Source organism: Lemur catta, chromosome 2, assembly GCF_020740605.2.
Source record: "Lemur catta isolate mLemCat1 chromosome 2, mLemCat1.pri, whole genome shotgun sequence".
NCBI classification, from domain to species: Eukaryota; Metazoa; Chordata; class Mammalia; order Primates; family Lemuridae; genus Lemur; species Lemur catta.
Genome location: NC_059129.1, coordinates 80381977 through 80394119, shown reverse-complemented (window position 1 = coordinate 80394119; position 12143 = coordinate 80381977). Strand labels below are relative to the sequence as shown.

At 35.1% G+C, this 12143-nt stretch overlaps 1 non-coding gene across 1 annotated transcript; it reads right to left on the bottom strand.

The window, feature by feature from the left end:
* Window positions 1–2795: 2795 nt before the first annotated feature.
* Window positions 2796–2864, bottom strand: LOC123633815. Its single transcript, XR_006733806.1, has one exon. It is a non-coding gene; the product is annotated as a small nucleolar RNA SNORD2 (small nucleolar RNA).
* Window positions 2865–12143: the final 9279 nt, after the last annotated feature.

Here is a 12143-nt window from a genome sequence, read left to right as displayed (position 1 = left end):
TTTTTTGAGACAGAGTCTCACTCTGTTGCCAGGGCTAGAGTGCCGTGGCGTCAGCCTAGCTCACAGCAACCTCAAACTCCTGACCTCAAGCGATCCTCCTGCCTCAGCCTCCCGAGTAGCTGGGACTACAGGCATGTGCCACTATGCCCAGCTGATTTTTTCTATATGTTTTTAGCTGTCCATATAATTTCTTTCTATTTTTAGCAGAGATGGGGTCTTGCTCTAGCTCAGGCTGGTCTCGAACTCCTGAGCTCAAACAATCTGCCTGCCTTGGCCTCCCAGAGTGCTAGGATTATAGGTGTGAGCCACCGTGCCAGGCCTAAAATGATTTATAGAGCATGGAAAATATCTATTTTTGACAGCTGTAGGATCTCACTCATAAAAAACTGTTGGATTCTAGAGCCTTCTTGGAAGGCAATTCTTAAAATTAAAAAATAATGTCCATAGCTATGGGCCAGTTAAGATATTTCACTTCTATTGAGTCCATCTTGATCACACATATATTCTCATAAAGCTATTCTTTACACACAATGTTTAGAATTTTATATTTTAAGATATTTGTATAAAAATTTTTGTAAGATATTTATATATTCTTTCATAATTTTAAATGTTCCCATGTTTCTTCATTATATATGTTTTCTCATTACTAATGTTTGCATTTTTTCTCTTCTGCTAAATTTATCGAAGGATACTTTTTTTACAAAGACCCAACTTTTGAAATTTTAAAATCAATTACTATTGTATTCAGATTTTTTCTATTATTTTAATTATTCTAAGATTTTTCCCCCCATTTTCCTTCGGTGATCTTGTTTTTCTGACGTTTTGGGTTTAAATAAAACCTTGAAGACTGCCTTTATAAAGAAATTTGGCCATATATCTGAAGTTTGTATTTTTGTTTTCATCTTCATTATTTTCTAAATCAGTGTTTCTCAAGTAATAAGTCTTGGCACTTTAAAAATGTTGACCTTAAACCATGTCACAAGAATTGTGTTTGCTTCAGAAAATTTATTGAAAGGCTTTTCATTTCTTTAAATATAGTAGAATAGTAAGTATAAAATAGGAATTAGCTTAACTTTATAATTTCGATGGATGAAGGAGTTCACTGGTAAACTGACCCTAAGTCATTTTTAAATGTTAATTTTTTATACTTTTGTTTTCATTTTATGTTACTTTGTAAGAAGTTGTTAATTGAGTTCTATCAACTTATAGCTACACTTGTATTTATTAAAAAATATTCCTCAAGTTTTTTTTCTAATCATCAAAATCTAGTTCAATTTGGATCTTTTGAGGCATTCTTTCCCTGCATTAGGTAGGAAATTTAGCATGCTTTTAATCATGTTCCTCTTTAATACAATTTGTGTTTTATTCTCTGATTGTTGTAGTTTCTTTATTTTTAATATTATGTATATTCTTTCAAGAAAATCTTTGTGTTCAGTTTTATCTTATTTTCAATAATAATTTAAACTACATTCTATTTTTAGTTGGTTTTGGTATCAACTATTAAACTTTTTTATCATTCTCAATTTTTAAATTTGTATTTATCCCTTAGTAGAACCATGTCTTCAAGTAATTTTTTTTTCAAGATTGTGGATGATACATTTTTCTTGATATGCCTACATTTTACAATGACTTTCTATTTTCTTCATGCCTGAATGACAGGTTGGCTTAGCATAACATCATTAGCTCACCAACTTTTTTCCTTCAAAATTCTGTGGTTGCTTTTTATATTACCTCTTGGCATTACACATTGCAAAGGAAGAGTCTGAAGCCAACTCAATTTTGATTTCTCTGTTAATAACATGTTTTTTGGAGAATGGCTTGTTAGATGGTTTGTTTATTCTTGTAAGTCCAATATTTTGTCACTCTTGGGTTTCTTTTCAATTATTTATGCTAAGTGTCTTTCAACCTGCAAGTCATCTTTGACAATTGTGTCCATATTTATTTTGTCATGAAGTCCTGTTGATTTCTTTCCTCCATCATCTCTGGAATCTACTCACTTTCTTACCCTCCCTTGTTAATATTCAAAGTCCAGCATCACTGTTATCTCTTAACTGGACCCTCACTCTAAGAGCCTCTGACTTGCTTCTTTACAAATCTATACACTATAGTCATGGAGATTGTTTCCCCCCCAAATTCAAATCTGTTCACATCACAAATCTGCTTAATTTACCTCAATGGCTTTTAGATAAACAACAAAATCTCTAACATGAATTTTCCACAGAATTTTTTCAACTGTGGGTGGGGATTCATTGATGACTCATAAAGTCAATTTCCGAGATCATGAGAGTGTTAAAGAAATCATTGTACACATGAAATATACATATACAATATAAATAAAACTAAACAAAAGATTTCATTAATTGTTATCTACTTTCACTAGGAGAAAAGCACTCTGATATGTCCTGTTTTATTCTGTTCTTTCATTTAAAAAATACTTTTATGATCTAGCAAATTGATTTTTACATATGTCCATATCGATATGTGTACTGGGCTATGATGTAGAAAGTAGTTTTTAATTTGTAGGTCACGGTATAAAAAAATGGTTGATGTCTCTGACCTACAGTGCCCTGGGTGGTCTGGTGTCTAGCCCCTGCCTACCTCCCAATGGTCATCTCATACATATTCCTCTTGACTCCAGTCCTCTTATTCCCTAGTCTCACTAGCCTTCTGTTCCACAACCATGTTTCTCAACCACGCTGAGCTCACTTTTACTAAAAGGCTTTGCATATGCTATTCTGTTTCTCTGGGACTCTCTAGTACCCTGGTTAATTGCCATTGTCTCTTTTTTTTACTCCAAGTGATCAGCAATGAGTATTCTTTTCATTTCAAGTCGGTGCCAAAAGATGACTGCCATCACTTCACCCATAGTCTCTTAAACATCATATGAAACGTAACTTCCTCAGGGAAGCCTTCTCTGACTTCCTGACTAGGTCAAATCACCCATCACATGCCATCATAACACCACCTACTCTCTTATCCTGGTTGCAATTTTATGTTTATGTCATGTGATTATTTGTCTGTCTTCCCCAAACACTCACATCAGAAGGATATAGCAGATGTCTCTTTTTGTTTCATTTATCTTCAGTGTATTTTGTATAACGGGACCCAAATAATTATTTGCACATGTATGTAATAAATGAATGTATATTCACACATTATTTTGTCTCTGTTTGGGAAGATTGTTTTTTATTGTACTTTTGGTTAATTTTGTTTCCAACTTCTTGTTTCTTTTTGCTCTTGTATCTTTCTTGTGAACATCTTTGTTTGTTTACATTCACTCAATATTTTAATATTTGCTCTTCACCTCTGCATTCTGAAATAACTTCTCAACTCTATTATTTTTGTCAGTTATTGCATTTAAACTGTAAAATTCTGGGGATTTTGCTACCTCTGTTTTTTATTTACTATATCATAGATGTTTTTTTGCTCGAACTTCTTATGTTTTTAATCTCACTGTGTTACTTTTAAATATACATCTAGTCATTCCTTGTTACACTCTGTGTCTTTATCACATAAAACATGTCTCCTTTCATTCTGTTGAGAAATCCAAGCAGTCTTCTAAAACTTTCTTCTGGTTTTTATTGTAACTTGGTTTCCAAAGTGTATTTACTCTTTTAGGACTCAGGAGAATGATACTGCCTTCATTTTGAACTTAAAGATCTGTTTTTCTTTTTTTATATTTTTCTTTCGTTTTTCTTTTCTTTTTGGCAACCAAATATGTGTGCCGCTTACTGTCCACTTGGGAGCTGTAAGTTTTCAGATCTCCAGTTAGAGGATGGCATGATATACAAAAGACAGTTATCTAATGAGGCTCTGTTGGCATGAGATGGAACCATCGTCTGTTTCATAGTCTAGTTCTCTGATACACATTATAATTTCTCAGTGTTTTTATAGACTTACTGGATGAGAGTGTGGAGATGATGGGAATTTATATTTTGGCTGGTTCAGATATTTGGTGGAACATTGATATAGAAGCTCTGCTCATTTCTCAGGTTGATAGAGAATGTGCCTCTCTGACTTAGGCAGTATGAAATGGTGTGTGTTGAAGTCTTTTTTTTGGCCTGCTTCCTAGCTGGCAGGTTCATCTGTTTGTTTAATGAAGTAAAACATGAATAGATGGGTGCTTTTTTCTAAAATCAGCTCCAATGTCTTTGTGGTTAGTCAACATTTCTAATACATGAAGGCAAGCAGTTAACTAGCAATCTTAGGTTTTATTTCATGTGTTTTCTACTTTATATGTTTTCATGTGTATTAGGTGATGTAATTGGAATTGTAACATTGAATTTCAAAGTAAAGTTCACAGATTGACTATTTTTAAATTTGAGAAGATAAAGGAGTTCACTTTTTGGTGTCAGGCAGGAAATAATAACAATCTCTTTTGGTATTAGTTGTTAAAACTGGGTTGGGAATGCAGAACTTACTCATCTTGTACAGATGCTAATAAGTCTATAGCAAAGGAACTTTTCTAGGGAATATTTTTGATTTTATGAAATTAATCATATGTTGTAGTTGTAGACTTCGCCCCTCAACTGAGGGACTTTCTAGAATTTACAAAATATAAAGAACTTTTCTTGCACTGTGAATCAATCAAAATGTGAACAACACCGTTAGCATCTTTATTTACCTGAATTCCCCAAGGTAATTAAATTTTTGATGTTTAAAATTGCCAAATTGTCCTATGTCTCCTAGTACTCTTTGGACTATCTGAAACAATGGGAGGTATCTATTGTTATATATTCATTCATACATAAGCTACATAAATTTATCACCTAGCAAATAATGACTGGGTATGTGGAAATTTTTCTGTTTGGATTTTCTTGCTGCTTGTCTTGTTTGTCATCCTGATGCTCAGGCTGTGATATCCCAAGGTTGTCTAGTTTTTGATAGATGTTTATGTATGCATTATTTCTTTTTAAAAAATCTTACCATGGGCAACAATTTCCCAAAATATTTTTAGTTACTCTTGTCACTTCTTATTGAACCTTCCTTTCAGAGCTACCTTTTCGAAACAGATGTGAACTTTATGAGTCATTGAGTGATTTAAGTCAAAGTGAATTTGATAGCTTTTGGGGAGATTGCTCAAGGGGAAAGAGGAGACTTTGTTTTTCCCTACAGGTATTGTTAAATCAAGACATAGGATAGCCAACTTTATTTTCCCAGAATAGGTATGGTCCAGATGGGTTTCAGCCTATCTTCTATCTGATATATGTATTTAAAAGAAACTTTCTTTCCCACTAAAATTTTGAATAAAGAGCTGTCAGTTCTCTTCTTTGTTATTAATCTCTAGTGGTAGGGGTAGAAATTGTCATCCTGCCCTACCCAGCTCAGGCCTGTTAATATTACTCACTCTAGTAAGTGGGCAGTGACAGTTTCAGCAATGTCAATCAAATTCACATTAAGTTTTAGAAAAAAATCCTTTCATAATTTAGCATTTCCAAGTGAAGATACCGCAATGGACTGAGTTTGAACATTTAATAAAACTGACCCCTAAAAAATATATGTCAAATTACATTTAGATTTATCATGGAGATTGTGTTTAATATTGTAAAGTTATGATGATGAATGAACTTAAGAAGCTATGTTTCTTTTTTTCATGCATTCTGCAGAGAAAGGCGTGGAGAGAATATGTACAAAATGATTTGATAAATTTAGATTTCCTGTGGATTAAAGCTCGAATGAATGACTGACACAATTTATATTACCTACCAGCATTGCCGTGTGGTCTTTGTGAATAGAATTAAAGATGCTATATTGTGCCTCATCCCAAATCTCACAGAATCAGAACCACTGTTTGTTTTCTTCTTCGAAGATCAGACTTGTGGAGCCACAACTCTGTGGGTCATCCGTAGCCATGGCTTCCCACCCACCCCCTGCAGGTTGAATGAGAATGCCTAGCAATGAAAAAAGAAGATTTGAGTCACTGAGAGGCAGACGAAACTTGATATTTGAGTCAAAAGGAGCCAAAATATCACGGAGATTATGTAGCAGATGTCATAAGGCAATTTGAGAAATTAATGATGAATCTCCTAAAAGGCACAAACAGTAGAAAGAAGTGCTCAACAAGGAAAAATATTAGTGTCTAGAATACAAGCTAGACAACCTGTAGGAAGGAGGGCATAGATAGGACTTTCTTTGCCTTTACCTGAAGTATATCTGAACTTTGAACCAGAGTCCAAAGGCTTCCTCATTTTACACCTCATGGAAGCCAAACTACTTACCATGAACAGCTTCAGCTGCTATAACCTAGTGTCTTACAAATTTCCATTTCCCTGATCCCCAAATAATTTTTAGAGTTAGCCCCTCTGAGTCTAGTAATGTTCAACTCAGGGCCATGAATAGTATAGACTTATGTGCTTAGATTTCCAATCTATCAAATTCACTTCAGCTGAGGATCAAATACCTTTGGCTGGTGGTACACTTGTGCTTTGTTTTTTCCTGTTTAGAATAAAAAGTTATGTCCCCTCTCAAACCAGCTTCATTCTTCAACTCATCTCTTTTGGCTAATGAGCATGACTGAGGTCAGTGAATCTCGCCTTGATGGGTTTTAGCAGATGTCAAATGAAAAATGCAAAATACCAATAGCATAGCTGGTGCTTGGGTTTACAATTGCAGTGCAAAGAGAAGAAATGGTTTGTAATGTTGAGATGGGGCCCATTGATTTTTTACAGTTTTTCTTTTGATGTAGCATTTGTATATAATAAATGCACAAATCTCAGATATCCATGAGGTTTGACAAATGTATATATACTTGTGTGACACAACCCTCTTTACCACCGCCCCAAAAAGTTCTGTAATGCCCTTTCCCAATTAATCCCCTACCCATCAGAGGTAACCACTGTTCTGATTTTTTTCCACTGTAAGATAGTTTTGCCTATTGTAGAATTTCATATAACTGGAATCATGCATGCTTTTGTGTAAGTCTTTTGTATTAGTTTGCCAGGGTTGCCATAACAAAACACCATAGAGTGAGTGATTTAAACAACAGAAGTTTATTTTCTCACAGTTCTGGAGCTAGTAATAGAAGTCCAAGATCAAAGTGTCCGCAGGTTTGGTTTATTCCGAGGCCTCTCTCCTTGGTTTGCAGATGGCTGTCTTATCACTTGACCTCAGATGGTCACACTTCGGTCTATATGCTGTCTATGTCTTAATCTCTTCTTCTAAAGACACTAGCATATTAGACTAGGCCCACCCATAAGACATTATTTTACCTAATAACCTCTCTGATGGCCCCACATACACTCAAATTCTGAGGTACTAGGGGTTAAAACTTCAACATATGAATTTTGGGGGGACACAATTCAGCCCGTAACAGCTTCTTTTATGCATCAAAATGTTTTTGAGATTTATCTATGTTGTTTTTCTGAGTAGTTTGTTCTTTTTATTGCTGAATAGTATTTCATTATATGAATATATCACAATTTATTTGTTCTATTAACAGACCCCTGGGCTATTTCTAGTTTTTGGTTGTTGTGAATGAAGTGACTTGAACATTATTATATAAATCTTTTTGCCAATATATGTGTTTGTTTATTTTGGCAAAATATCTTTAATAAATGGCGCCATTTATGAGGAGAAGGATTGGTTTGTCTTTTTATTTAGTGATTCTCTTTTGTTTATTTGAATACTTATTTTCCACTGGTTTATCCTTTATTTTCTTCACCACCAAGTCCCTTTAATTCCCCACAAATGGGACCCTACTAAGATATCCATCTTAGGTTCCTTGCACTTTTAAGCCATTCCTTTTGACCTCCAGAAGCCAGCATTCTGACATACAAGATGATATTTATTAAAAAAAATCTGTTATTCCAGCACCACTAAATACCATTGCCTTTTTTCCCCCCTGAAGTCTCCACTTGACTTTCTGTCTTGGTGTGTGCTCCAGAATTGTCTTTGCTGGTTTAAATATTTATTTCCCTTCTCTTACGTAAATAAAACCTATGGTATTCTTTATCTCCTCATTACATTGTGGGCATGGGTCTATGTGGTTTTACTTGCTCTCCTTATCTGTATCGTTTCAGGAAGATGTATGTGGAGTTTTGAATTCAGGTGGCTGTCATTTTCCTTAAGCTGTAATGTTTCTCAGGATCCCATTCTAGAGTTCTTTTCTTTTAACTTTTCACAAACTCTCTGAATGACCTCAACCACTTCTATTCCTCTAATTAAAACTTACAGGCTGATGACTATCAAACTTTATTTTGTTGCTGGGCTCTGCATCTTTTATTAATGACCACTGGCATATCCCAATAGGACATACTGCACTCACCCCCCCTTAACATGTACAAAACTAAATTATCTTTGACTCTGCACCTACCCCACACCTGCTCCTGCTCCTGTGTTACTCATTGTAGTAAATGGAGCCACATCACGCTCCCCAACATGCCTTGTCATGGTCACCTGAGACAGAAAGCTGTTTATCACTCTGGCTTCAGTCAGTCTCCAAGTACTGATGATTCTACCTCCAAAATATCTCAAAACGGTCTTTCATCCTTCTCCCAATTCTATAGCTTCTGGCAGCATCATTTCTTGACTGGATGACTACAGCAGCCTTATAACTGGAATTCCTGCTTCCAGGTTGCCTCTTCTACTCCACAGTCCACAGAATTTTGGTAAACCTTTAATTTAATGTTGTCACTTTCCTTCAAAATGCTACGTTGCCTCCATGATGTAGTCTAGCTCTGTTAGAATGACCTAAGTGACCGTACGTAATCTGATGACTGCTTATCTCTCTGGACTTCTCTCTCTCTCTCAAGCCTCTGCCCTCACCTCTTCCCTCCCGCTATGAAACACACAGAAACAGAAACGCAGTAGTTTCTAAAAATGGCCACAGCAATATTTTTGATCCCACATGCTGTTCCAGAAGCACGCTACTACCCCTTAAGAGGTGAAGTCTAATTTCCCTCCCTTTGAACATGGTGCAGCCTTAGTGACTCACTACTAATGAATGAAATGCCATGGCAGTGATGCTGTATGGCTTCCAATACTAGGTCATAAAGTCAGCACGCCTTCAGCCTAGTATGTGCACTCTCTGTCTCTCCATCTCTCTCTGTCTCTCTGCCTGTCCGTTTCTCTTTCTCTCTCTCTCCCCGTCTGCCAGCCTTTCAGGACCCGTGCCTTTGGAGCCCTTGAGTAACCATGTAGGAAGTTCAGCTACCATACCAGAGATATCAGGTTTAGAAACCAGGCAAAGATAGAAGGAGATGCTCAAGTATCCCCAGCATTTCCAACCCCAGAAATTTCAGCAATTTGAGTCATCTCAGTCAAGACACCAAACACGTGAGTAACTGAGCCCTCACATGATTCCAGCTCCAAGGCTTTGAGCCACACGTGTGGTGAGTGAAGCACATACAAACATTCTAACCAAGCCCTGTTTAGACTGCAGATTCATGAGTAAAATAAGTAGTATTATCGTTTAAGTCTTAAAATTTAAGCCATGAAGTTGTGAAAAGAACTAAAGTAAGAACTCACACACATCTAGCCGTATTAAACCATTTTTAATTTCCAGGTACTTCTTGGTGTACCCTGTGCCTGGAACATTTCCACTTGTTCTCCCACCCCTTATGCCTACAGCCACATACTGCTTTCTTTTTCTTCAAAATTTGGTATAGAAATTGCTTTTTGAAGTCTTTCCTAATGTTTCCAAGACTATGTGGGTACCATCACGTACCTCCATAGCACCTGTATTTGCCTCAAACATTGATTTTAATTGACAGTTTGCTTGCATTTATTCCTTATAAGTTTATATGACCCATGTAGTCCAGAACATCATTGTATTGTTGAATAAATGAAAGTAAATTGGATGAGAAATTGAGTTAAGAAATTCAAATCATGTTTGTCTCAATACCAAGAGGAAAACTATTGCATAAAATTAATAATAACTAGTGTCACCAATGGAACACCTACTGTAAGTCAATTGCTATGCAAAGCAAAAGTTGATAACTGGTATCATTAATTGAACATCTACTACATTTAAATTGCTATGCAATGCACTTTACATTCACTATCTCATTTAAATGTCAATGCAACCCTCAAGAAACAGGGTTACAAATACAGTCTTTATTGTATTGGTTTAAATCTCAGCTTCACTCAACTTATCTAGTTATGAAGCATTGATCTATTCAGTTGAACACTCTGGACTTCAATTTCTTCATCTTCAAAACAAAAATAAAATAATTTTGATATGAGGACTAAATGAAATCATGTATATGTTATGCCTGGTGTATGACAGGTATTCCATAAATTATATTTACTGTCATTCTCATTTTTCAAATGAAGAAACTGAGACAAGTTAGAAAGTTAAATAATTTTCCCAAGGTTACATGGCTAACAAGAGGCACAACTGGAATTTCATCCCAAATCTGTCAGTCTGCTGAGCCCCTGCCCTGAACAACTATGCCTTGGTTCTCCATTCATTCTTTCCCTGTTTCATTCTTTGGCATTCATCCATTACATTCTGTGTTCTGGTAATTACTACCTTTAGATGACAGCCTAATTGAAATTCAAAAACTCAGTGAATGATAAATGAAACTATTATATTATTATGGCATACCTGTTGGCTGAGCAGTAAACAATATTTGTATGTTGTAATAATTTAAACATTGATTTGATCTAACCAAAATTCTGATATTATTATGTTTTAGGGGAGATGGGGCTGAGGGGAATGAGAGGTGTTTCAAAAGGATAAGATTTCATCTACTATAGTAGGAAGTCACCAGATGATATTTAAAATTGGTAAACCAAAATAGCCATATAGCCATATTATCTAGAAATAAAAACTAAGCATAATGGAAATTCTTGAAGGTGGATGCCTGTGGGCAACAGGACTTGGAGGAGGGTAGAAGAGAGGTAAAGGACTAATATTTTCATTACAAACTGTAAGAAATATTTGACTTTATAAAAATGAATGTGTGTTTGATTAAAAATAATTAAAATAGATTATGCATCTGGAATTTATATTGGGGAGTACGGTGAGATAGAGATCTAATATCACAGTTTTCCAACTGCCTATCCAGTTGTTATCCAGGCCAATTTTAATTACAGTTCTTTCTCTCTTCTCACATATTTGTGATTTGAAGGAACACCAAACCAATAAACATAGAAATGTGGAGTTATACACACATCCAGGCCTTCTTTCTCTTCTAGGTCAAGGCCATGCTCTTAGACAAGTTATCCTTCTACTACCAACACTGTATAAAAATAGTTCTGAAGATACAGTGTGAGAACTCAAGAAGTACAGTGTTGACAAATATAACTAGAAGGTTAGCTTTAGCCAACCAAAGAAGACTGGAGAAACTGGCAAAGGGACTGATTACCATACTTGGAATATATTTCAATGTAGACCTAAGATTAAAACGAAGGGTGGAAAAAATGTTATACAAGCAGCATATGTTCTGACAAAGTAGAAATAAACCAACTCTCCAAAAATGATAGAGGAAGGTGGGGAGAAGTTTCTGAGTAGAATAAAATCATTGCTTTATAGATAAAATGTACAGCCAAAGTATATCAGTTAGAGCTGACGAACCAAATAGTAGAAACCTAAGAAAAGGAAAAATGGACTGAAGACATCACAAAAGACATTAGAAAAGAAATAATCATGAGATGAAAGCAAAATAAGAGCAAAGAAATACCACATAGAGAAAGAAACACAGTAAATATAACTGATACGCATAGTAAATGTAACAAAATAATATTACAGACTTGAGCCAAGATGTATTGTCAAGTGGAAAAGTGAGGTATAAGAAGTATACACAGTATGGTAGCATTGTGAAGAAATGTAGGTGAAAAAAAATGTAGGTATGTAAATTTTATTTTAAAAAAGTGTGAAGAATGTCCCAGAACCTAATAAAAATGATTACACATTTGGGGTGGGTGGGAATGGGAAAGGATTGGCAGGGTGGGGGTGGGCCTTTTTTGAGTTTATCTTTATATATGTTTGAATCATGTAAACATTTGTGTGTATATATATATATATATAAAATAAAATAAAATTTTAAAAATGAAGAAAATAAGCCCTAAAATTGAGTACAAATAGAAATAAATGAGTTTTTGGTCAAAATGATAACACAATTATACACATAAGAAAAATTGATTCAAGTAACTTTGAACACAGTACTGTTACTGTATAAATTAAATATATTCTAAAGCCA